The sequence below is a fragment of the Passer domesticus genome, chromosome 24 (assembly GCF_036417665.1).
Source record: "Passer domesticus isolate bPasDom1 chromosome 24, bPasDom1.hap1, whole genome shotgun sequence".
Taxonomy (NCBI): Eukaryota; Metazoa; Chordata; class Aves; order Passeriformes; family Passeridae; genus Passer; species Passer domesticus.
Window position 1 is genome coordinate 593,630 of NC_087497.1, and position 26,152 is coordinate 619,781.

Sequence of the window (26,152 nt, forward strand, 5' to 3'; positions counted from 1 at the left end):
AGGCTGTGGTGGCTGGAAGTTTAGGGTCATAATTGGCTCTTGGCCATGCTGGATGCTGTGGTTGAAGGTGTGATTTGGGAAGGGGGCGGACTTGCCCATCATTAGCCCAGAGGTGTCTCACTGAGCTGCCCCAGAAGGAAGGGGATATCTTGGTTGTCCTTTTTATGAGTTTTGCTTCATGCAGTGATTTGTGTGAGCTCTGAGCTGGGATTTCCCAGGAGGGGCTGCAGTTGCTTGTCCCTATTTAGCCTGGGACCAGCACCCGGGGGATGAGCAGTCTCACACAGCGGTTATCCCAATGAGGCCACAATGGTTTGGGTCCCTCATACCATGATATTGGGACTTTGTCATGCCATCCCCTTCTGAACTGGTGGGAACAGCCAGGGTGGGCTGGTTGGGGGTCTGGCCAAAGCAGCCACCACGGCTGCCCATCTCTCCCCACTAGAGGCTGCTGATGACCAGAGCATTTTCCATCCCTGCTCTGAGAAAGCACTGGGGTCTGGAATTTGCAGGGCTGAGCATCCTGGCCTGAGCTTTTCCTGCTGATTCACTCTGGAGACAGCATTATGCTTTCGCTGGCAATGGCCGGGTTCAGGGGGCACATCTGCTCCCCTGCCAGGCTCACAATAGATCTCCCTACTTCATTAAGTCTTAATTAGGTAAATGCACTGGGACCATGTGTGGGGCCATTTCCAGGGGACATGGGTCATTCGTGGAGTTGGGTACCCATCCCGCCTGCCTCAGGGGTTTTTCCAGCTGGCTGCTGAATGTGGAATGAGTTCGGGCTCTTGTATTATTTTCCCAGAGGATGCGTGCACAGCGATAACAGCTTCAGCCCTCTGGCATGAATCAGTTGGCAGAAAAGCCAAGGATTAGTTAAGCCATGGAACGGATCCTTCACCTCTGGGCACAGGCATGGTAAAACCGCCCTGTAGACACAAAGGAGACTCTTAGTCCAGGCCACCAAACACCTGGGCAGGATGGGTTGGAAAACCCTGGGAAGATGGCTAATCACAAAACATTGAGGTGTAAAATGAAAGGCAGTGGCTGCTGCAGTGGAAGTGCCTGGAAGGAGTCTGTGGAGTTGCACAAGCCCTGCTGCCCTTGTTGGTGCAGGCAGTGCTGGGTGGGCAGTGTGGTGCCAGCTGGCTCTGGCACAGGGCACGGCATCCCTGACAATGGCAGAGCAGCGCTTTACATAATCTGGGGCTTGCCAAACAAGCTTGAAGGTCTGGAAAATCCTCCTGCTATTGTTCATGCTCAAAGTTTGCTAAATTTCCTGGTTTGATCTGCAGGGCTGGATTTTGTTTTTGGACCGCAAGTGGGGGAAAATGCTCTTTGCACGGAGGGAAGAAAAGGGTGTTTGTGGTGTTTAATCCATTATCTGTAGATGCAACTATTTTGTGGTTCACAAGAGGTTCCGAGCAGCTGCTTGCAGCTTTGTAGGGCTGCAGGACTCTCTGTCTATCCAATTAGTATGGTTTGTGTCTAGTGCCCTCCTGACTCCCCCCTGAGAAAAGCCTGGACTACCAGATGAGGATGGGGTGCCGTGGGCAGGGCTCACACAACCACCATCTGGGCTCCTGGCTCAGAGCAGCCTGTGTCGGGACACAAATGTCATATCAGAACAGCTTTTTGCTGTCTCAACCCCCTTAGGTCAGACTCTGAGGCTCCAAAACTGCAGCTCATTGGCAGATTTTAGGCGAAGAGGCATGATGGGAACTTGGGGTGTCTTGTTGTGCTGTGTCAACCATGGTGGTGACTTTGTGGTGATTTGGGGCAGCTGGGAACCCCTCTGGGAGGATGCTGAGGCTGTGTGAGCCACCCCAAGCCCATCCTGGCCTGTGTAAGGCTGCGGGCTTGACCTGGATATGTTTCCTGGCCTCTGAGAAGTATTTTGGGGCATGGGGCCTGCCCTTGCTTGTCCATTTGCTCACCCCAAAGCCCTTTGCCAAGACAAATAAAGCCACCATGTGCTGTTCAATTAAATGAAGAAATCCTGTTAAAATGTTTTCTACTCATTTGTGGATAAATGACTGAGAAACCCGACTTTTCCTTCCATTCCTGGGAAAGGCAGGTTTTGTAACAAAGAATGGGGTGAAGTTCTTGCTGGTCCACTTACTGTGAGGCAAGTTTTTGAGCCCTGGAAAGCAGCAGAGGAGGAGGAACCTCAGCCTAATGGCATGAATACATCCTCTCATTAGACGTGGCTTTGAGTGCCTTTTATGTAGATAATTACATCTGGCCACAGTTGATCAGAGCTGTATTTAAGGAGGGGACATAAGACTTGGCATGTTCTGGGAGCCTTTGGAGTTGACTGCAGTGGCATTACAGCAATCTGGTAGGTGTTGCTAACAAGGTAGTGCAGGGCAGCTATGGGGGAGCTCTGAGCCTTAGGGCCTGGAAAACTTGGTGTTGGCACTGACCTCAGCTTTGTGGGGGGGAGTGGGGTGGACTGATGCCTCAAAGCATTACCAGGGTGTTAAGACAGCTGTGTATCATGCTGCATGTGAGCTCCACGACCTGATCCCTCTGATTGCTGTAGTGGTTTAGGTCCTCACCGGATAGTACCAGCCATACAAGGGCTTGTATTTCTGTATCCACTCTCCAAAACCCCTTGGAGATGGATAAGCTGCTTGTAGGCACTTCAGACCTTGATGGGAGGTTTTGTCTGTGCTGAGGGTATGTATTGGACAGGACAGCACGAGTTGCCTCCCTGCCCCCGGGTGAACTCAAATGTTGAGTGTGGGAACGAGGGAGGGCAGATGTTATCCCAGCACAGAGCCACGTTGAGCTATAACGTGACTTTGTGTGTCTGTGTTGATGTTGTGCTGGAGGTGCCGTGTCTGACGTGGAGGTGAACCGCTCCCATATGGCCGGGATTGGCCTCAGCCAATCCGTGGCTGCTCAGAGGCTCACAGGCTGGCAGATGGGGTCAGCACTGCTTGAGAATTTCCTTGGGTGCAGAGTGGAAGCTTTTAATAGCAAACACAGTCATCTTCATCATGACATGGCCCGAAACTTGGCCCTAAGGATCCACTGGCAGCTGGGCACTGGTTGAGCAAGATGTTACTGCCCGTTGGAATTTTTTTTTAAGTGTTAAAGTAAAATAAAATGGTTTTGAGTAAAAATTAAATAAGACCTAAACCTGTTGCTGGTGGGTTTGAGGTGCACTCCTCCCTGAGAGGTAGCCTGGAGAAACCCTGCCTTTCTTGGGAAAGTTATGTGGCCCGATCCCAGTGTGCTGACAGATCCCATGCCTCAGCTGGGTGCCAAGACTTCAGCCTTCTAGGAAAGGCAGCAGGAGCCAGTATGGGTTTTCTTCTGCCATCCTGTGGGCACCTGGTGCTGTGCGAGCAGTGTCCAGAGTTGCAGATGGCTCGCGTTGTAGTTGCAGCACTGCTTAGTCCATCTGAGCTGCCTTTGAGTGGGAACACACAAGATATACAAGTGCAGAATTGATCTGTGCTGCTGACCAGGATTGTTTCTGGCGCTGCTGCTTTTTCTTCTGCTGTAACATGAGGTGAATGTGATTTCGGCAGCTGCCTGGCTCTGGCAGTTTGCATCCTTCCTTTGCTACAAACTGTCTTCATCCTGCTCAGCTTCCTGACCCCTGTCCTAGTCAATGCAGGGTTGTTATCCGAGCTCAGCAAGCCATGATGATCACATCCAAGCGCTGGACCTCGAACCACCTGGCAGTGCTGGGCTGGATGAAGAAGCTCATTTGCATAGGGTAGTTAATTCTCTGTATGCTTTAATCTCCGTGACCATCTGTGTTCTTTCCCAGGCTGTCGAGATGGGAGCTCTTCGGATTTTCCCAGGAGGTGAACATAGAGAGGACTGCTGATTCTGGGTGTGCTGAAAACTGCTCAGGGTCAGAGCAAGGCATCCTCATTAGCTCTGGGAGCAGTTGTTCTGCATCCTTGGGTGAGGAGGCATCGACGTGTCAACTCTATCCTGAAGGCACATCCCGAAGAGATGCAGGGAGGTGATAGGGGCAAAGACTAGAAATGGAAACCTCTGTGAATGATGTCCAACATTCAGTCCCAAACATGGAGGGTCTGTGACCAGTTTGGCTGGCACCCTAGAGGGCTGGAGTTCCAGGGAAGGCTGTGTTGGTCTGAGGAGAGATAGTACACTAAACCATCTCCTAGTCATCTGAAAAACCCTGCCAGGTTTTGGCAGCCTCTGGGGTGTACCCCACCAGCAGCTACTGCTGTGTCTGTCCTGGTGAACTGCTTGATTTGAGCCTCAAAAGCTGCTTTGGAGACTGGGGTGCTCACACACAGCACCAAAATAAGGGGACCAGTGCCTATAGGTGAGCTGCACTAGCATCTCCATACCTGTGCAGGCTGCTGCTGGTAGAGAAGTTTTTTCTGCAAGCGACACCTGAATTCCTCCTCATTTTGTTTTCTCACATTTGGAGCCTGAGGCTCTGCAGACCATTTGCAGCCCCAGCTGGCATCCCGCTCACCTTGGGCAGAGGTGACATTGGCTGCACGTGCTTGTGAGGAACGCCTGTCCTGTGGGACAGCACAGCCCTGCTGAGGCTGCTGCTGGCATCCAAACCCAGGGGGAATGATCCCTGCCCTGTAATTAAGCTCTTCTGCTCCTGTTCACCACACTAATGAGCTGTCTCATGGATGTGCTCCTCGCAGCTGCTGTGGATCCTCTGTGTGGCTCTGAAGCTGGAGGTGACTTTCCAAGAGAGCCACCTACAAAGGGCAAAATCTCCATTCCTGTCATGCTGGGGTGAGGTATGTGGGCTGGGAACCTTTGACTGTGAAGGCTTTTCCCTGACTATATCCTGTGTGCAGTGAGTTCTTCTGCCAAGGTACACCCTAGTTTCTTGGTGAGGAGAGCCCTTCTTGCTGTTCATGCTTGCAAGGCTGGGCAAGATGGAGGTGTTTTCCCAGCCTTCAGCTGAGGGACTGAAGCTGCCTCTTGAATGGAGAGCTGCTCTCTACCAGCATCCAGGCTGGATAATAACACTTAAAAAAATAAATGGAGCTCCAGCTGCTTTCCTGGTTCAGTAGCTTGGGTTTCCAGTCTTGGTGGAGATGATTGCACCAGGACTGTTGACATCATGGTGCATCCCAAAGGTTGGGTATGGGCTTGTGCCCATATTTCTACCTGGCCTAGTGGAAGGTGTCCCTGCTTGTGGTAGTGGTTGGAATGAGATAAGCTTTAAGGTCTCTTCCAACACAAACCATTCCATGATTCTGTGATTCTCTGGCATGGCAGGGTGACTGCTGAGTCCAAGTTGTGCCACGAGTGCTTGACTGTGTGCTTACGTGAGGCAGGTCGCTGTACCCTCAGTGGGGCTGTTGCCTGGGCTGAATTTCAGGCCCTGGTGTGTGCCCACTGGAGCACACAGCCAGCCTCGCCGCGGCTGGGAGCACGTTGCTCTCTTGAATCTCTTCATTTACTTAATGATCCTTTTGTTGAGAGGATTAGGGTTTAGAGGCCTCTGGCCGAGTGTTAATTAAATTAAGGCTCTGGTGTTTTGTGGAATTTTTGAAGCCCACTAGAGGGCTCAGTTGGAGCCCTGTGGAGCCGGGACCGGCGGCGCTGGGCTGTGTCCAGCCCTCCAGAAGTTTGCACGAGAAGTTATGTAAGTGCGGAGGAGCCGGAGGGGCGCGGGGCCAGCCCGCAGCCTCCGCGGAGCCCGCCGCTGCTGCAGCCCGGGGTGCGCGGAGCCCGGCGGAGCGTGGCCCGTGCCCACGCCGGCGGCACTCACCGGCGGCTGCCTGCGTCACCGCTCGCTGTGTAATCAGCGTTAGGTAATGCCGAGCTGATGTTTTGGTTGGTGGTTTTTTTGTTGTTGGTTTTTTTTTTTTTTTTTTTTTGCCCTTCCACACTTGGTGTTTACATTTCTAAGAAGTGGCTGACCGTGGACGTCCGGTTCCACCTTCACTTCTGGAAGAGTCAGATACTGAAGTTTGCTCTGTTGCCTTGCTCATGTGCGTAGAAGTGTGAGCTTTTGGCTTTGTGGCTCGGGTTTTTCTGCTGGGTGCATGGGTTTTTCATGTTTAGCTGGAACTGCTTTTTAACCAGTGTCTCTTCTCCTTTCTTTTCTATCCGTTGCCCCACGATGGATTTTGGTGCTTCGCCTGTGTGGTTGGCCTGGCTCCCTCATCTCTCGGTAAGTACCTGCTTTGTTAGATCATGGGCAGAAATAGTTGAAACAAGTTGCTTTGACTTAATGATCGGACCTATTTAAATAATGAACTGACCTGTTTATTCTGTCTTAAACTCTGAAGCATTGGTTGTTGTCAAACAACATGATTTTTTGTGTGTGTCAAGATTTTGGATATTGAAATGCACTTAGTTGGCCTGGAAATTGCTGTATTTTATAATATGAAGAAGCCCTCAGTAGTAGTTTTTCCTACCAGCCTAGGCTGTGGAGCACTGACCTGGGGATAAAAACACATTTAACTGCCAGCAAGTGAGTAAATGGAAGGGAAAATATTTTTGCGAAGGGACAGCAATGCTTCCTGTTCTTCCCGGGATGTCTCCTTACATCTGTTGGTGACAAGTCAGCACTGTGGTTGTGAAAGGGGCTCTCTGATGGTACTGGACCACCTTGCCCTTTGCAAACCAGGGGTGTTTGGGGCTTAGCAGGGCATGGAGAGGAGGCTGAGGCCCTTCTGGCAGGAGAGGAGGGGAAATGTGTGTCGAGCTTGGAGAAGAGCATCAGGCACTGAGGATTTCAGTTTGTGTTCATGGAGCACCTGCTTTGCATGGGGGAAAAAATTGCCCAGGTGGGGTGGATTCTGATGGTTTCCCTGCAGAGGTTTGGTGCCTGCCATGAACTTGGCTGTGAGGTAGTGTTTGTATATTAGAGCCTCTGAGGACAAGGTGTGTGTGCTCAGGATGGAGGGAAGGAAGGGATCTGCTTGGTGATGCTTTTTCTTTGGGTGCAGTGGTTCCTTTGCATCGAAGTTGTGTTCTCTGGAAACTTCAGTAAGTTCAAATTTACTTTTTTTCTTTTTTTAAATTCAAACTATCCTCCTGCTGAGCCTTCCCCTCTCCGACACTCCTCTTCCCCAGTAACACCCTCTCCTCTCCTAGTAAGGGAAAGGGCTGGGCACATTTAGAGCAGCTCTGCTCTGTGCCTGAGTATTTCACGTGCTGCCAGTCATTGATGAAAGACGTGAAGGGAAAGCAGAGGAAGGTGCTGGGAACAGATTGCTTTATTAAACTTGACATCATTATACAATGCCTCATGCCAGGGCAGGAGAGATGAATCAAATCCAAGTGTAAACCTGTTGTTCTTACTCAGAAGTGAGCACTATATTTGGAAGATGAACAGCTGCCTCCTGATCTGAATGAGCTTTGCTACCAAATCTCCAAAAGCAGGATTTTTAATTAACTAGAAAATCTACCTTGGTCAGAGGTGCTGAGCTCCAACCCCACCAAACACCCAGCAGCCATTTGAATGCAGAATAAAACTCCTCCACGTGGAAGGTACAGCTGGAAGCTGCTGTGAACTTGGATATGGGGCAAGATACAAGTGCTCACTTGCATGATAGTTGGAATGGGTTAATGAGAGGCAAAGCTGTACCAGCACAGCAGCTGCAGCTGTGCCAGGGTAACCTGGAGCAACTCCTTGGCTCAGTGCTTGAGTAGACCCTCAGGACAGTCACCCATCTGGCTATCTCTCTATGACAAGTCTCTGGTCGAGGATGAATTTCTCCCTTGGGAAACACTGATAACCTGGACCATCCCCGGTTTGCTCTCCCCAGAGCAGTCTCCATGTTACTTTTGTCTGTTTTCTTGCATGTATTGCACAGAGGGGAGAGAATTGCATTTTGGTGGCTGTGCTTGTTACAGGCTGTGGAGATTTTGATCCTGATATGAGATGAAATTTGCTGCTTGCCAAATAATTGGTATCAATCTTTGTCAGCAAACAAGAAAGCCATGTGGTACCTTGTTAGGGATAGTGAAGATAAAGGGGGTGTGGTACAGTAACACTGGCTCTGGGACAGCCCTGACCTTCACTCAGCAGAGAAGACATCAGGCTCAGATTGCCTCTCCATCTTTAAGCCTAGCTTATCTCATAGGCAAACATAAAATGCACAGGAGTCTTAGTAATATATTTATATTAAATATAAATTTAGTAATATAATCTCCTCTCCTGACCTGGTAAGTGTTGGACAAAGTAACACACCAGCAGCTTCCATGGAGAGAAGCTGGGAGTAGCTGCGGGGCAGAAACCGTGAAGGAAAATGCTGAAAATGCTAGAGGAGCCTCCTCTGTTGGGGGTTTTGCTCTTGACCTTCAAGCTGAGACTCACATATGTTGCCATTATTTAAAGCCTGTCAGGAAATCCAAGGTGAGGTCACTACTGAAAAATTGTTCAGAACTGTGGCTGTGGTGGTAAGTGCAGTGTCCGTTCGTGGGCTGTGTTTGGGCTCTGTTTTTCCCTACGGTGGCACTGGTGATGCTGGAAGCTACGTGCTGTTATCTATCTATACATGTTGTTTCTTTCTATCCCAGAATTCATGGGTGACCTGGAGAAGGGCACTGCACTGCAGAGCTGTTAAGTAGTTTATTGTGTTGTGAATTTGGGTCTCCCCTTAGTTCTTGTTTACACATAGCCCAAAGGGGAAGAACAAATGAGGTTTCCAGCACCTTTCAGTGAGATTTTCTTCTTTAACCGCTCCTGTTGGTTGACAGTGCCTGAACATGAGCCCAGGTGGGCAAGAAGGCAAGTGACACGTGGCCTGTACGAACGCTACTGTGGCCAGCAGGACTAGGACAATCCCCCTGTACTGGTCACTGGTGAGGCCAAACCCTGCATCCTGGGGTCAGTTTTAGGCCCCTCACAACAAGAAAGACATTGAGGGGCTGGAGCGTGTCCAGGGAAAGGAAGAGAGCTGGAGAAGGGGCTGGTGCAGCAGGAGCAACTGGAGGAGCTGGGGCAGCTCACCCTGGAGAAAAGGAGGCTTGGGGAGGATCTGTCTCTCCACAACTCCTTGACAGAAGGGGGCAGCCTGAAAGGGATCGGTCAGGGAACAAGGGACAGGATGAGAGGAAATGGACTCAAGCTGTGCCAGGGTAGGTTTAAGTTGGATATTAGGGAAAAACTTCATGGAAAAGGTCATCAAGCACTGGCACAGGCTGCCCAGGGCAATGATGGAGTCTCCATCCCTGGAGGGGTTTAAAATCCATGTAGATGTGGCATTTAGGGGCATGGGTTAGTGGTGGGCTTGACAGTGGTGGGTTAATGGTTAGCCTCTTTGATCTTGAAGGGCTTTTCTGACCTAAATGATTCTGTGATTCTATGGAAATGTGGCAGCAATGTATCTCTTCCACTTGTCAGAGGAGACCGTGGTCTCTAATATGGTGTCAAGTTCTAGAGCCAGCTTAGCTCAGTGTTTTCACTTTGTTGCTTAGTAAAGCAGTGAAAACAGTTCTCATTGTGGTGTTTAGAATAGCAGTGCTGCCCTCTGAATTACCATCTAATTAAATGAAAGCAAAAACTCCAAAACAAGTGAGCTTTCTGTTGCATAAGAAAAGCTGTTTTGGTTGACCTAAAAACCGACATTGAAAACCAGCCTAAACAGAGATGCTTTCCCTCCCAGCTCTGTGGGCCATGCAGAGCAGTTGCTACTGTTCTTGGAGAGGCATTCATGCTGTGGCAGCTGTGAGCCCACTTCAAAACAGTTACGCCTTTGAGACTTGCTTCCCTTTTGCTTGATGGTTGGAGAAACCCTGCTGTGGAGACAAATAATTAGAAATAAAAGATGGCAGCTTAATGATTATTAGCTTTTCTGATACAGCCTGCAGTGAGTGCAGGGTGAGATTGGTGTCTCCAAGCTGCTGCTGCATCTCCTGCTCCAGAGATTTACTGTGTGCACTGTTACTGTGCAGCCTCAATGGACCTGCAGAACACCCTGAACTAACCAGAGTTATTTATTTGAGTAACAAACCTTTTCAGACTCTTGGCAGTTAACTGTGACGATGGCAGTATGCTTCCTGCCCTCAGCTCCCTGTCTCTCCATCCATGCCCACTGCTTTCGTCGGCAACCTTATCCCCCTCACCCTCCTGAATTTCTTGGCTTCTGTCTATTAATATGAACCACTTTGGGTTCTCTTAATAAAATAAGCATGTAAAGTTACTACCTTAAAAAAGCCTCAAAACGCCTTATTTATTCCAGAAAATCTGGCAGCAGTGGGATGCTATCCTCTGGGATTCTATCTTATTGATATTCATCTTTTTGAAGCTGGTATCCATGACTGCCGGTTTCAGAGGTTAATATACTGCATTTCAAGCAAGCTGAGGTCTTTTTAATTTGTGATATGGAAATGTGCACCAATTAATCATTGTGCACCTGCAGAAATGCTTCTGGGCAGACTTTGGCTGTGCTCTATCAGGTTCTGGGAACATCCATAGGTAGGACTCAAAGTGACAAGACTGATCCAGTTTAGTAGCTCAGGACAAACCCTGTGAGGTCCAAGGACGTGTCAGGCAGGGGATGCAGTGCTGACCAAGGTGGTGCAGAGTTTTGGCTCTTATTTGTGGAAGAAATAATGGTTAGAAGTTGTATTTGTTCTCCACAGCTAAAGTTTAATTTAAATAAATGTTAGGTTTTGCCAGGTGTCCCTCACTGATGCACAGGTCTAGCCCTCAATCACCAGTTGCTGTCTGTTGACTAAAGCTGGGTTCATGGCTTGTGTGAATTTGTTGCCTGGCCTTTGGATTACATGGGATATGTTAGTGCAGACTCGAACACTCTCTGCCAAGTATCTGCCTCAAACTTACCGCTAGGTAAAGTTAAATAGTCCTAAATAAACCCTGATCTTAGAACTGTCCTTCCCCATAACAAAGAGCTCTAAGCATTTTGAAGCTAAGGAGTGCTCTTTGCTCAATAAGAGCATAATAGTATGGAGTTTAATCTCCTTCACTGAATTGGTGCCTTTCTGGGGAGAAGCTGCAGTTGAAAACACACATACCTGGTGTTATTTAAAGAAGCCAGAGCCTCTCTTGGCTACAGTTTGACTCCTCATCCATGCAAGGAGTAAATCAGCCCCTGACATCTTTTGTTTGTAGTGCAGCTTGGCTGCCTCCTGGATGGAGCTCTGGTCTCTAGGTGGCACTCACTGTTATTTTTGGGTGCATTTCAAGAAAGGCTGCATAGCTGAGCTTGTCCCCCGCTGAAGGGACAGCTGCCTCTCTAGCGTGGCTGGCTGGTCCAGCTTGGCTTAGGAGGCTGACACAAGGGCTTGAATTTCTTCCTGCTGGCCAAACATAGGAGTTTCCAGCAGCATTCCTGAAAGAGGAGTAGGGAGTCAAGTGCCATCTGTGAGCACACTCCTCTGGTTTTAGGTTTTTTACTGCAACTGCTGAGAAATGAAATCCTAGTAAAAGCTTGGAAGGAGGGTGAGCTCTCGAGGTGATGGAGATGATGTGCTGTGGGACAGTCTGAGACTCCTGTGATGGTTCTTTCCACGGTTCAGTAAGTTTCTTAGGTTGTTTCTGGAGCTCAGGCTCATGCCACACCGACTCTGCCTTTTCCTGAGCCTGCACTGCTTAAATTCACAGCATCACCTGTAATCTGTTCTCCAGGATTTGTTAAGCTCTTTATAGATCCTTTCAGTGAAGCCACTTGCGTGTTTAATACTTCCTACTCATACTTGAGAGGAAAAGTATTTCTCTGTCAATGTAGAAACATTCACCATATGAACACTCAATCCTGCAAGGCTGCAGCTGACCTCCTCTAGTCTTTAATGGTGCATCTTGGCAGAAATGTGCTTTACATGCTGACTCTAAGCCCTAAGTCTAAACAAAGCTGACTCTCCAGGAGCTGTTCTTCCCTGCACTGGCACATAGCCTGGAGAGAACGGAAACTCCTTTTCTGTTTTATTCCTCTTGCTACTTGGAGTTTGTCTGCTGTGCTTCAAGACACTGACTCAAATGAACATCAGCTTCATGCAAATCAATGAAGCTCATGACGGGAGCTTTTGCGTCAATTAACCAGATTGCAGGTGGGATGGGAATTCCTGGGTGTACAGACTTAGTTCCCAGCCACTGCCTCTGCTTTCCCCATCTGCCCAAAAGGGATCCATGTGAGCCAGTCCGGTACCAAAAAGATCTAATGGCTAAAAAATGGGATTCTTCTGCCCATGAGAGAACACATGGTTGTAGTTTAGCAACAGCAGCTTTTAAAGGCTACAAATTACAGCCAACAAAAGAAAATTCTCCAGAAGGAAACCACAAAGAAAATGATGGCAGAAGCAGATTGGATTTAGCAAAATTGGAGGTGAACTGCCCTGATGTCAAGTGTGATTCCAATGCCTAAATCACTCAGGCTTTTTGGCTATGGAGGGTCCTTCTTGGTCCTTTAATAACTGTCTCAGCAATGAATTAATGGTTGGTTTTGGAGAGTGTTATGATGGGCTGGACTAGATTTAATCTTTGGTTAAATACTTGATACAGAGCCAGATGAGTGTTTCAGGTTGCCTTCACTGTGCACACCGTGAGTTGTAGCAAAGCAGTACAAATGTTCTAGACCATAGTGAAAATTCCTTGATTTTGCAGTTCAGCCTGTCAGAGGCTTTTTCAGCAGTGACTTCTGTGCTGGAGAGAGGGGTGGGGGTGGGAAGGGGAGAAATGCAGTGTTAGTTGAAGCATTCTTTCCTTCCAGGTGAATAATTTACCTGCAATATCTTAATTCTAGATCACCATTTTACAGGAAGACAAAGCTTGAAAAGTCAAAAGGAGGTTCCCTTTCCTCCTCATTCTTGTCTTCTACTCATGGCCAAATCAGCACTGCTGATGGTGACAGTAAAGCTGGAAGAGGAGCCAAGGGCAGAGGGCCAGGAACTGGCAAAACGGAGCCACCTGCTCTCCTCCCACCTTGTTTGCTCTTGTGAAATGGCTGCTGCTGCAATGGAGACTGTCGCTTGTTTGCAAAGTGTGTGAGTGTGAGTATGAGAAAGGGAAACGGAGCGTGCCTGTTGTATGTTCACATATGTGTGTGTAATACAGCTCATTTAGAGCAGGATAGATGAAGGATTCATCTGACCTGCCTAATTTTTTTTCTTTTCCTAGAACTTGGTGTAATCTCAAGTATTTCTCTTCACTTTAAGTCCTGTTTGCTTTGGGGAAGGGAGCACAGCACCAGTGTGATGCACAATTGCTTTGTTTAGACTGGGAATTCCTCACTGGAGAAGTTCCTCAGGGCATAAAGGAGAGCTCTGTGCCTTTTATTGTTGTGCCAGTAGTGCTCTGGGCAGTGTTCTCCAGCACTGGTGTAAACTGGGAGCCCTGTTTTGCAACAAATCCTACCAGGAGTGTATCTTGTGGGGCCTACAGAGTGCTCGATCACCTTACAAAGATCTGTTCTGTGAAGAACTTGAGCTAGATTTAATCTGCTGTCTGGATGCTCCTAGGATGCTGCAGTGTGTTCTACTCAGCTGCTTGCGAGTGCCTGCACATTACCCAGGCAGAGGGCAGGGTTTGGCATTGTCCTCCGTGATCCAGTTGGTTTGCACTGACTGAACCCATCAGGATCTGAGCACTCCCAGTGGCCTTTCACCTTGTGAGGAACACCCTCTGCTTTAGCGACCCCAAATGCATGCCTAAAATGAATATAATTCCTGTCCTTATTCCTATATCCAGCAGGCAAATGCCAAGAAATCCTGACTTAATAAAATAATTCTTAGTCTCTAAATGACTCCTATAAAGTGACTTTACCCAGCTGTAACTGGGAGAGTTCTTTAAATAGTTGCAATCCAGGCTTGGCACAGGGCAAACTGTTCTTATAGTGAAGAATTTAAGAAATTTCCATTGCTTTCTATGGGATTTCAGAGGTCAGTTTGGGGCTGTGTAGGAAGGAAAAAGTTAGAAGCTAAGCCAGTGACTTCCAGCAGAAGTGTGGTGGTGATGGGTTTATTTTCATGTAAACAGTGGTTTTGGGTTTCTTTTTCTCCCTTTTTTCACATATTTTCTGCTCCTTATAAAAAATTGCTTTATGTAGGCTTAGATCCCCTTGCCCCAGAAGAATATTTTTCAGGCTCTCTTGGCATAGACCAAGTGCCTCCTTTTGTATTTGATAATTTAACTTTTTAGTGTCTCTTCCTTTAGCTTTTCAGCCAATGAAGCTCTCAGCCATTTGTTTGGGGGCTGAAGAGGTGACAGCATCCATTGCCCTCATACACAAGCGCGTTGGCAGCTTGCACTAGTGCTCCCTATGGATAAATGCTTCACCTGGGAATACAAAATGCAGGAGCTGCTGCTCTGTGTTCTCAGCTGCTGGCAGATGGAGTGGGGATCATCTGGTGATCTGAGCGTAGTGGATGATGTGCTGTGTGGTGTTAAATCACCACTTTGATGCAAAGTTTTTGTTGCCCTGGTCTCTCCTCCACATAATTTGCTGTGGGTAGTGTACAATGAAGCAGTGTGAGTTTGTTTGCTTGTTTTTCTTAGTTGCAAGAAGCTGTTGCCAACAAAAACTCGTGGTTTCTTTGCTCCATGGTTTTCTCCTCAAAGCCCTTTGGACTGGTATTTCTCTTCTGGCAGTGTTTTAAGCCCACCCATGGGTGAGCAGTAGCAAAGGCAGCAGTTGTGGGATGGGTCAGCACTGAACATCTGATGCTCCTCCATGCACTGCCTGGGCTATTAAAATGTGCTAATTTATTGCACTGGGGTCTGAAGTCAGAGCTTCAGGGCATGTTTCAAAGGAGCTACCTGTTCCCTAATGTAGGAGCAGTGACTTAGAGCCGCCAGACCTTTCCCCACCTGTCTTTTTTTAATCAGATGTGCTCATCTAAGTCCAAGGAAACCACCAAGTAGTTCAGATTTAAAGCAAAAAATATCTGTCTTCCCTCTCATTAAGGATTTTTTTGCAAGTGGTCTCAACACTGAGACACAGGGGAGCTGCTCTGTTCTTGGCAGAGCTGACTGTCATAGACACATAAAGGAGAAGGGGTAAATAGCTGTGAGAAGCATGTTAATTTTTTTCCAAAAATCTGGGTATTTTTAGATTCATATAGTACAAATGCCCTCAGTGTGTGAGTGGCCCTTGCTAGGTCAGTACCAGTGATGGAGCCATCCCAGCCAGAGTGTGCATCAGCCTTGGGTATTATCTGTTGGTGAAGAGGCAGGGCAGTTGCTCGTAATCCAAGCAGAATAATGTGCCTGAGACCTTAATTCTCTATGGGAGACAGTCGAAGATGCCTTAGTGCCAGGCGTATTTTGGAATTGTGCAAATATGTGAGGGGGTTGGTTCCTGAGCTGGGCAGGTTGGCAGCATCTTTGCTGGAACCTTTGGAAGTGCTTAAGAGGCTCTGGACAGCGTGTTTTGCTCTGATGTACAAAGCAGGGAGAGCTGGACAGCTCTGTTTGACAAAAATAACAGATTCCAATTTGGCTATAAGCGAGGAAAATCCAGTCCATGCTGGAGGTGCGGGATTCCAGAGCAGGGGCAGGGCGGGCCCCTCGGTGGGGCTGTGCTGGGCTCCTGGGGGCGTTTCTTGTTGACCAAGCCACCTCAATCGTCGCTTTTTTGGCTTGCCACAAGCCTGAGACAGTACCTGTTCGATTACGAACGGCCTTATGATTAAAAAAATGAAGACTAAATTAACAGCATTAAAAAACCCCAACGCCCCCCCTACCTTTCTTCATACACTCCTCCTTGCTTCTTCACCCCGGGTTTCCCTTCAGAGCTGCGCCACGACTTTCTCTGGGAGGCAGCGAGCGGTGTTTAAAATTGAGGTCACGGAGGGAGGGGGAGCGGCGCTGCTGCCCGCGGTGCCGGCGGGCAGGACCCTTCCTGCCGCTTCCTACCGGGGCCGTGCGGCGCCAAATTATCGCCCCCCAGCCACCATCAGCTTAGCGGGGGAGGGCGTGGCGGTGGCAGGAACACAGGGGGCGGTAGCCCCGCTATTGCAGCCTCTCGGCGGGCTCGGGAAGGCGCTCCGGGCGCTCTCTCGGGCCGCCCGCGGGAGGGAACGCCACAGGACGGCATGGGGGAGCCGGCAGGGGGCGCGCGCTCCCCCGCCCGCGCCGCCGGTCGCGGTTTCCCCGTAGCCAATGGCGAGGCGGCGCCGGCGTCCCGCCCCTCGCCCCCGGCCAATGAGAACTTACTACAGTGTTGTGGGGGGAGGAGGCGGGGCGGGGGGACGCAGAGCCGCGGGCGGGCGGGCGGGCGGGCGCGGAGCGGGGAGGGACGGAGACAGAGCGGCTGGCCGGGCACGGCACGGCGCGGCCCCGGGGTGCCGCACCGCAGCGGGGGCTCTGCGGGGCGCGGTGGGAGGCCGGCGGGCGCCGCGCGCGGGGGCGGCCGGGTAAGTGCGCGCGGGAGCGTGTGCGCGGCGCGGGAGCGTGTGCGCGGCCTTTGCGCGGCGGGTCCGCGTCCGCAAACGGCGGGTCGGTGCGCGCCCGTGGTCTCTGTGCGGGTGGGCACGTGTATGTGCGCGTGTGTGGTTGTGCACTGTGTGCGGGTGCGTGTGGTCATTTGCGCAAGGTGCATCTGCACAGCGAGCGTGTGCCGTTGGTGTGCCTGTGTGTGTAAAGGGTGTGCGTGCGTGGGGTGTTGGAGTGTGCGCGCGTGGTCTGCACAAGAACCCTGTGTGTAGTTTGTGTCGGGGGTGTGTGGTGTGACTGCTGTGAGCTCTGCGTGTGAGCGCTGCATGCATGAGCACTGCAGTGCGTGTGCGAGCGAGTGCACCGTGTGTCTCTGCACACCAGGTGAGTGTGCCCCATATGTATGTATGTACTGTGCATGTGTGTGCAGCGTGTCCGTGTTTGCCCCGTGTGTGCGCGCAGTGTATCTGTGTTTGCAGTGACCGAATCCAGTGCAGCTGTGCGCGCTCAGTGTGTGTGTGCGCGGCTGGCGTGCCACCGCTCCGTGGGGCTGCGTGTGACACGGAGCACTGGAAGTCAAAAGGCTGAGGCTCAGCCCGAGACAGATTCTGCAGGAGGCAAGAAATGGGGATAGCAGGATATGAACACACAGCCCAGGGGTGTCCTCCTTTTCTGGGTGGGGTTGCCCGGGCTGCCGTGGCCGAGCTGGGATCCCCAGCTCTGCCCGGAGTCCATTGTGCAGGAGGACGAAGGAGATATGGCGGGGAAGGGCTTAGCGCTCCACAGACCGATGCCTGCTCACCCACTCATGGAACAAATGTGGATGCTGTGGTCTGGTATCGGTCAGGCAAGAGCTCTTTCCTGTCCGTGCATCCTGCTTTGCCCTGAATTCTAGCTCAAGAAAACACATTGGCCTGCTGGGAAGTGATGCTCTTACTGGATTTTCCACCAAGGCGTATTTTTATTTCCTATCTCCAGCAAGGCACCGTTTGTGATGAAAATTACTCCAGAACGTCTGGAATGAATTAAAATCCACCTCAACCACCTCTGAGTGCTGCAGCTGCAAGTGTCCCAAGTCCTCACTTCCCTGTTTGGGGAAAAGGAACTTGTTCACCCTTGCTGCATTGGTTTGAGGAAGCTGGTTTTGGGCAGGGTCTGGCAGCTTTTCCCTCTGTGGCTGTGTAAATGGTAATTCAAGGATTGCATGGTGAAGAGAAAATTTCTTAGAAATTGTCCAAATTCTGGGGTAGGTGCTATGCTGGTTCAGTGTGTTAATTTAATTAAGATACTAGACACGCAAAGCAAAATAGGTCCCTTCCAATCCAAACTATTCCATGAAAATCTAATTTTTGAACAATACCACAAACCCCTTTTTGCCTTTCCTTGCTCTTTCAATTTGGGATTTGAAAGCTTTTCAAACACGCTGGATTTTGCCTGCCTTAGTTTGGTAGATCTGGAGGGATGGTCTTTGAATTATTGATTCTTATTCACAGTTGAGGTATGTAAAAATAAGCCCTGTACGATCTCGTGGGGCAGAGTATGTGCTGGGTCTGGATGAGGGAGGCAGAGGGGCTCTGCCCTGGCTGCTGCTATTGCTGTGATGCCGTGGATTGCAATTCCTTTCACAGTTAGCTAACTCTTGTGTCGCTGCCCCAGGATCCGCTCCCTTTGCTTCAAAGTTTGCTTTGTGGAGATCCAAAGTAGGTTGTTTTTCTTTTTTAATCGCTGGTCCAGCAATATTTTTAATGAATTTAAGGTTTTCTTGCAGCATTGTGGTGGCTGGTAAGGGTTGTGCATCACATGTCAGTGATGCTGATACTCTTGATATTTATATTTTACATAATATTGCATCTTCAGTTGCACTTCTAGGGCAATTTTGAGCATTGGGTGGGGTTTAAAAGGCAGTGCATATCTCTGCTGTCATGGCCTTAATAAAGAAGGTGCGGATTTTCTAGGATTCCCATGGACAAACATAATCTGCTGTGGAAGATAAATATCAGGATAAACATAGTGTGTGCTCCTTACCTTGAAAACTCAATTAGAGCCTTATGAAGCAGAGGGAAGGGTGATTTTTTTTCCTAATATAAACATATACATTATTTCCTGTGTCAATTTAGATGACGAGAATGGGAATTACCTGTGTTTTTACCTGATCTCATAATTGCAAGTTAAAATTAATAATTCTACAAAAAGCAAAGCATTTCCTGGGAAAGCAGCACTCCTGAGGAGTAAGGACTCCTCTTGGCCTGTTTCCAAACATTGTTATGTTCCTAAAGCCTATAAACGCTTCAGGCAATGATACTCCAAACCTACAGCTCCTGGCTCCAGTATTTTCCTGCCAAGTGCCTATGTGCTCTGCATGAGCATCCATGGTGTTTTTCATTTGACAGCATTTGATTTTTGGGAAGTGGTAAAACAGTGTCTCTCCTACTGCCCCCTTTACTGCTTGTTGACCACATATTTGAATGAATGGGACATAGGCTGGCAAAGATGTGGCTTATCTAGTGAGCAACCACCTCCACAAATTCATTTATTAGAGATCAAAGTGTTGCTCTGCTACGGTAGCTTGTGGGGATGTTGGGATGCTCCATGTGTTTTGATATATTGATAGGTGGATAATGATGTTGTGAATGTGGCATGCAACATGCTGGAATAAAGTTGTGTGTATAGAAGAGTTGCTGGTGAAAGGCAGTGGCTCTGTACTGGGTTTTCACCAGCAGTTGCTTGACATCTCAAATGAATCCTGGATTTTTGGGGTCAGCAGGTGAACCTCAGGCTCTTAATCCTTGGATGTTCCTGAGTATCCACAGCATCTGACTCGGAGTTTCTTCTCAGACATCTTTCCTTGTGTTTCCAAATAAGGGGTACGTGCTGAGAGGCTCCATTTGGGGGAACTGTGACAATACCTGTGTCACTGCAGGTGGATTTTTCTTCAACTCCTTACTCCCATATTTCACCTATTTCTTGGAAAAAGCCCTGGAAATTAGTGATGCTTAGAGATCTTGTGTCCATGCCAGGTGGGAAAACTCTGGGCTCTCCCCACCTATTCAGGCCAGGGATCCCTGCTCCTAGTGGGAGCTTCCCACCCCTCTTTGGATGGAGGAATGTGTGGGTGGGGTGCAGTGGGGAGGTAAAGCTGAGCTATACTGTGTCCAACACTGGGTCAGTGTCTGAACTTGCTGGAGCTACTTTTACATTCCTGGGAAGCTGGGATTAATCTAAGGGCTTTAATGTGTGTGAGGGTCCCTGCAGCAGCCCTATGGATGCAAATAATTTCCCGTCATAAACTTTACTTTGTACTTTTAAGCTCCACTGCAGATCTGTTGGCTTCCCTCTAACTTCTGTGCAGTTTTCCTAGAGTGTTAAGGAATAGCAGATACTCAGGTTGTTCAGGCTTGGAGCTGTGTTTCTTGCAGTTGTGTATTGGGAAGTTCAATATAAAGCTTTGCATCTGGAGTAGAAATTGCAGTCTGGGCTTGGGGATCTTTTGCAATGATTACTCTTTCTTGATGCTTGGTTTTTGCTGTAATCTTGTGTAGATTAAGCAGGCAACAATGTTTAAAGATTTCCCTTTGTATGCCTTATCTACTATTGTTTTGATCAGTATTGTGGTTTCTTAAATTGCAAAGAACTGTAGATGCGGCATAGCAGGGATTTATCTTTGTCCATCAGATGGATTAGGTAGGAATGTTTCTGGCTTGTACTTAATCCAGATTAATATTATTAGTTTCTTTACGTTCAGTCAGTTGTTTACGCTTGTTTTCTGTTTATGTGAATTTTTACTTGTGTAACGCTGTTCACATTCTGTATTAAAAGCCAGTGCTTTTAATTTGTCCATATAGATTGTGTAGCTGGACTAAATCTTTCTCTTTTTCTTTTTTTAAATGAAGCAGTTCCACAGAGAGGGAATTGTGTGGGTTTGGGGAGTGTGTTCAAGCAATTGTACTCTTCCATGCCATGCTCCTCCAGACCCTGCTGCATTTCTGATCTGGGATTTTTAAACAAATTCCCATGCCAGCTTGCTGTAGCTGCTGTGCTCAGAGCAAATGTTGATAGCACTGGTTTGTAATTTATAATTTATAAAGTCTTACAGCACTTGAACTCTGGTGCTTTTGGAGGAGACTGAGAATTTTGTATCTCTCTGATCTCAATGCAGAGCCTAAAAGATGTAGGAAGGTGAGAAGCTCAGGGGAGTGTTTCGTCTTGCGGGCAGTGGGAGAGTTCCATGGCTGCCTGGTTGCATGGCTGTGGCCACAGCGTTGTGTGCTTCCCACCCACATGTGTATTTTTGGGGAGCAGCCCAGTCCATCTGCTGGTGAGGGCAAGTGCCATGGGATGTCAGCCTGGCTTTCAGACTGGGTCACACAACGGAATAACCCTCGTGGCTGCATCAGGAAACCTGGAGCCCAGACCTGTGGAGGAACCTTTGCTCTGTCAAAATTGAGTCCTTCTTACAGGATCAGCTCAGCCTGAGATGTAACCACAGCGAAACACGCCGTGGCTGGAGCCTGGGGATGGGAGTACGCTTTGCAAGCAGTGGAAGAATTGGGCTAGTTAGCTATTTCTGTGAAAACCACAATTCCTTTGAACCCTCCAGTCACTGGTTGTAGGCTGATTATTCCACTCCTTCCCCACCCCATGGAATGTGTGTGTGTGTGTGAGAGAGATAATTAAAAGCTTTTCGTTAAGTAAATAACTAAGCTGCTCACGTGGCTTTAGAGTAGAATTGCAGAGCCAAACCCTTGGACGTGGAAGATGGTGTGTGCTGCTGCTGGTCCCACAGCATCTCCTCGCCTTCCCGTGCTTATGTGGCCTTGGAGCATGATTCCATATGGACTTTTCACCCTAGGACATGTGTATCACTGAATATGAGAGCGAGCAGGGTGTAAGTGGGGACAGTCCCATCCCATTGTGTCCAGGGCTCCAGGCTGTATTTATTCCCTGTTATTCAAACTCTGCTTCAAAGATAGGATTAATAATTCCTACCCAAATTCATCTGCAATGCCTATGTACAAAGGAATCAAAAGCATGAGCTGGTCTTTGCAATTCACTCATGACATGGTCTGGATGCTCCAGGATGGCTTGAAGGGTGGTTTGGTTTTATCCATTGACATGGAGCTCGATGGAACGTTTTATGTTCCAGCCCTGGTTTCTGCCTCTGTGAGCTGCTTGCAGTGCCTTGAGCCAGGCACTTGGAAAATGAGAAATGTGCAGCTGGTAACCATTCCTGGGGAGTTTTAATTGTTTGTCATTGGGCAGGGGCTGGTTCATGGAAGGATAAAAATCTTTCAGGTCCAGCTTCAGCTGCCGTAACCAGCAAAAATTTTTCCTCCTGCAACCCTGCCTTGCATGCTGCCTTCCAGTTCCTGAACCAGTGGATAAGAAGGCCCTATAACCAATGTCATAGAATCTCCTGAGTTGGAAGGGACCCACAAGGATCATCAAGTCCAACTCCTGGCCCTGCACAGGACACCCCAACAATCTTACCCTGTGCATCCTTGAGAGGGTTATCCATTGTCCAACGCTCCTGGAGTTATGGCAGCTTTGAGGCTCTGACCATTCCCTGGGGAGTCTGGTCAGTACTTGACCACCCTCTGGGGGAAGAAACTTTTCCTGGTATCCCACCTAAAATGTATGTTCCTGATTTCCCCTCTTAACATGAGGGCCAGAGGAGAGCAGGATACCCTGGGGCTTTATGGGAAAATGCAAAGTGCAGAGGCAGCTCAGGGTAACATTTTGCAGACTGACAAAAACTTCTCTTAAATCCCCAAACAAAAACTGCTGGTCTGTCCTTTAAATACTGGATTCTGTGTGTGCATAGTGTATTAGTCCTGTTGGCAAAGACACATATCCTTGCAGTGTCACTTTGACATAGACATCAGACACAAGCCAATGGGACCCTTCAGGGATGCAGCCCCTTGGAGAAGAGCAGTGGTGAGCTGTCATCCTCCTGGTACAAGGGAGTCCTCCTGTCCTTCATGTACCATGAAAACTCAGCTGCTCATTTAGTCTGAAAAATCTTGAAATCCAGCATTAGGCCAAAGTTTTCTGGCCTAAGTACCTGTTTTGCAATTATTGGTTTGCAGTGAATTGACAGGCAAGATGGAAGTTGTGTGTTTAAATTGTGGGGGTGGTTGTTGGTCTGAAGTCAAAAGAAGCTACCTGACCAACATCCCCCTTTCTCCTGCATGAGTGCATATAAGTGTATAGAGGCAGTAAAAAGGCATTTATCACACAAACATACCCTGGCACAGAAGGCAGACCCCTATAGCTTGTAGGAGGAAGGGGTCACATTCCATGCAAGAAAACAGCATTTTTAGGACCCTTGGTAGCACGTATTACAATTTGAACAGGGAGAAACCAGGACGGATGGGTATCAGGCACTTCCCTGGTGTCTCTGCATCTTTCCTCCTGGGAAGTACCAGCGCTACTGCCATATTCCTCCTGGGATTGGTGCTGGTGGCCAGTGCTGATATTGCTGCTTTTTTATCTCCAACTGCCAACTTGAAAGTTGAGTGTGTGTGGTGAGAAGCTCATGAGAGTCTTGGTGAATACGCACATGAAGTAGCAACTAGATAAACTCAGTGTGGGCTGTCTGGTCCAGCTGCGGGAATAACTTTCATCACTTTTTCTCCTTTTTAGAGGAAAGGCTGGAAGCTTTTGGGGCCTGGAGAAGAGTTCAGTTGCAGAGAAAATGCGAGTTTTCGGTTGTTCATATGTCTTCCTAGTCAAAAGGATTTAAGGACCCCTACGCTTTCTGGAAGAGGGGGAGCAACTAGCAAGAGAAACTGTTTTGGAGGAGGAGGAATGTAGGGTACATAGATATTGCCTTTCCATGGATTTTCATGTGCAGCCAGGCTCCTGCAGGTTTTTAAACACAACGGAAAAGGGGTCTTGCAGACATGTGTGAGTTTGCTGACCCACACACATGAGTTGACTTCATTCTTCAGGGCTTTCTGAAAAGTTTAATATTGTCAGGATGGCCCTGGAGAGTGAGGTTTATCTACAGTGAGAACAACTGCATCAACATGGGAAGGGTATGCTGGTGATAGTGGGGGAAAATGGCTATGTGCTGAATTCCTCTGGCACTGCTTCTAGTGAGTGCTATAGTTTCTTCAGACTTCTGGAGGGGTTTGTTGTTGTTGTTGTAACTTCTCTTACTTCCATCAGGTCTACCTAGATGCTGCCTTCAAAAAACACTTCCTTTGTTTATGGGTGGCAGTATCAGTTTGTTTGCTCCCACCCATCTCTGCTCTTTCCTTCGCTCCTCCTCTAGGAAATGGTGGAATAAAGCTGGGGTTGGTTGATGAGGTCAGAGCAGCTGTTGGGTGCAGGACCCCTTCCCCGTCCATGTCTTCAGTGAGGTTTGGCATGCTTCATTGCCTTGATAAAAAGAACCGAGGGACTTGTGGTGTCCAAGCAAGTCCGTCTCAAAAAATTGACCTTTTTTCCTCTGTTTACACACTGAAGCAAGTTTTTTTTGTTTTGTTCGAAGTAAAGTGATTTGACTAGCTGGTGTCTCCCATTCCCTCGGTTTTCGGGCACCAGTGCAGAAAGCAGTTCTGTTCTTGGTTCAGGTGCTCTTCCTCCCCCCTGCAAACACCCTCGTATGCTTGTGGGGAAACCAGCAGTGGCATGGACGGTGTTAGTGGCTTCATGTTTTGCAGCTGCTGCTCTTGGCTTATTTAGAAATGATGATTGACTCTCTTCATCTTACCTGATGATGACGTGTGGTGATATTCCTTTTGCAGACGTGTGGTTTATTAAAAAAGAGTCCCTGTTGCATGATGAATCGAGAGGGAGTGCTTGGGGAAACTGAATCTATTAGTGTTACTTGCCTGTGTGCCTCCTGAGGCAGGAATGGGAACAGATAATGGACATGAGGGATGAATTCACAAAGCAAGGCGGCTTGCAATTACAGAGAAATTTGGTATTTCACTGTGATGCTTTTCTTGCAGGTTATTTTTTTATAATTGAGTTGGACTCTCCAGCATGAGCGTTGCTTGACTGTTACACTGGTGGGTTTGACCTGCACAGTGCTAATTACAGCAAAGGCTGGCAATCAGATACATTATACTATACACAGCATATGCAAATACAGTGGAATTAAATTTTTTTCTCCTTTTTTTGAGGTAGATGCACAGTTGCATCTGTGCCAGTGATAAGGTTCTCTGCAGACACAGGTGAAGGAGAGGTGCCAGTGCCCTGTGCCTGCAGCTCCATCACACACAGGTTCAGGAGGTTGGAAGGCGTGCACGGAGCCCATTGATGTCTCAGTGAGGTGCTAACCTGGTTACAGGGTTGGCTCTGTTTGCTGGGCCGATGCTGCTGGGGGAAGTGGTTGTACGTTAACCATTTCTCATGATTTCTCAGCACAAACAATTGTAAATCACTCCTGTGGTAGGAGCAGCTGCAAAAAGCGCTCAGCCCTGGTTTTGCTTTGCAGAGGTACCACCTCCTGCCTAGCCTTTGAAAACACAAATGCAAGGAAACAAAGAGCTCTGTCCTTTTGATGTATTAACTAGAAAATCAGCTAAAAATTTGTTGATAGATTCTGCTTGTTTTGGAAACAAGTTAACCTTCTGAAACTTCTGACTGTGGCAGAAAGCCAAGGAGTGATGAGTTACACTGAAACTGAGGCTTGATTAATTGTAACTTTCATAGCACTTCAGCTTCACCACTAGAAAAACACTATAGGACTGGTGAAGATCGTTTGTTTTTTCACTAAAACACTGGCTCTAATAAATTTTTTAGACTGAGGCGGGGAGAGAACATCAACTGGATCTGCAGCTGTGCACCTCTGAAACAGGAGGTTTGTGAGTGGGTGGTTCCTGTCTACCTCAAGTGTCTGCTTATGTTTTTCCCCAGTTCCCTTCAGCAGAAACATCCTCTTAGAAAATATTTTGAGACATTTTTTTAAAACAAAAAGCAAAGGGAGAGAGAAAAGAACAAGCCACTCTTGTAAAGGATTGTCAGAGCTTTGCTATTGGAGCAAGAGCGTTTGGGATTTAGAGAAATAGGACAGACACACAGCTGGCTGCACTTCACGAGATTGACCATCATCTCAACATTCCTATGTCAGCCAAGCCTAGTAGTTGCTCAGTTCCACACCTCCAGAAGAAACAATGACTGAGGAACGTGCAGTTTTTGTCTGTTTTTCTGAGTTAATCTCCTTGCCCTGCTTTCCCACTTATGGGCTGTGGTTTTGCCTAGTCACAAAGTGTTTCATGGGTGCAGTCAGTTCAGGTGCTGTAAGTCAGAGATGTCTGGGGATGAGTCACTAGAGCTCAAGATGGGGCAAGTTTCTTGAAAACAGGAAAACAGGCTTTGTGAAAACTTAAAATTAAGAGTTGATTCCCAGACACAAAAAGATTCAGACCTCTTGGTATCGGCAGTGATGAGCTCTTTTTAATGTGCTTTGAGAAACAGGCTTGAAATTTATTGCTGTGTTTAAAAAAAAAAAATGTTTTTGCTGCTACAAGCAGTGAATTATAGTTTTTAAAAAATGTGAATTGGAAAAAAAAAAAGCAAAATGGAAAAAAATTCAGCTTGGAGCTATGCAGATATTTGATTTTGAAGTTGGTAATTTGTCACACAAGTAATTAGCCAGTGTGGTATCCAGCACAGTCCCTGCTGACTTTTGCAGTGATCGTGTATGTGATGTGCTCTTACTCTGGAGAAAAATGGATGTAGCCCTTGCATTTTAGTTGGAGGATTGGCTTTTTTGGGTTGAATCACTATAAATGGAGATGTGTATGTTTCATTTGGAGTCTGAGATCTACCCATGTGGTACTAATGAAGTGTTTGGTATAACTCACCTGCAGCAGAAGCCTATGC

General features: G+C 48.1%; 1 protein-coding gene across 4 annotated transcripts in view; it reads left to right on the forward strand.

Moving 5' to 3' along the window:
- EPB41 (erythrocyte membrane protein band 4.1) overlaps window positions 1-26,152 on the forward strand; it is a 95,500-nt gene that overhangs the window by 2,892 nt on the left and 66,456 nt on the right. Inside the window, exon 1 of one of the 4 annotated variants that reach the window (XM_064398365.1) lies at window positions 6,003-6,145. The exons of 1 other annotated variant lie outside the window; for it this stretch is intronic. The gene's annotated coding sequence lies outside the window, so the exon portion shown is untranslated. Of the gene's footprint in view, window positions 1-6,002; window positions 6,146-12,701; window positions 12,934-16,164; window positions 16,297-26,152 lie in introns of those variants that run through there. 2 more of the 4 variants (XM_064398363.1, XM_064398362.1) reach the window with 2 other exon arrangements.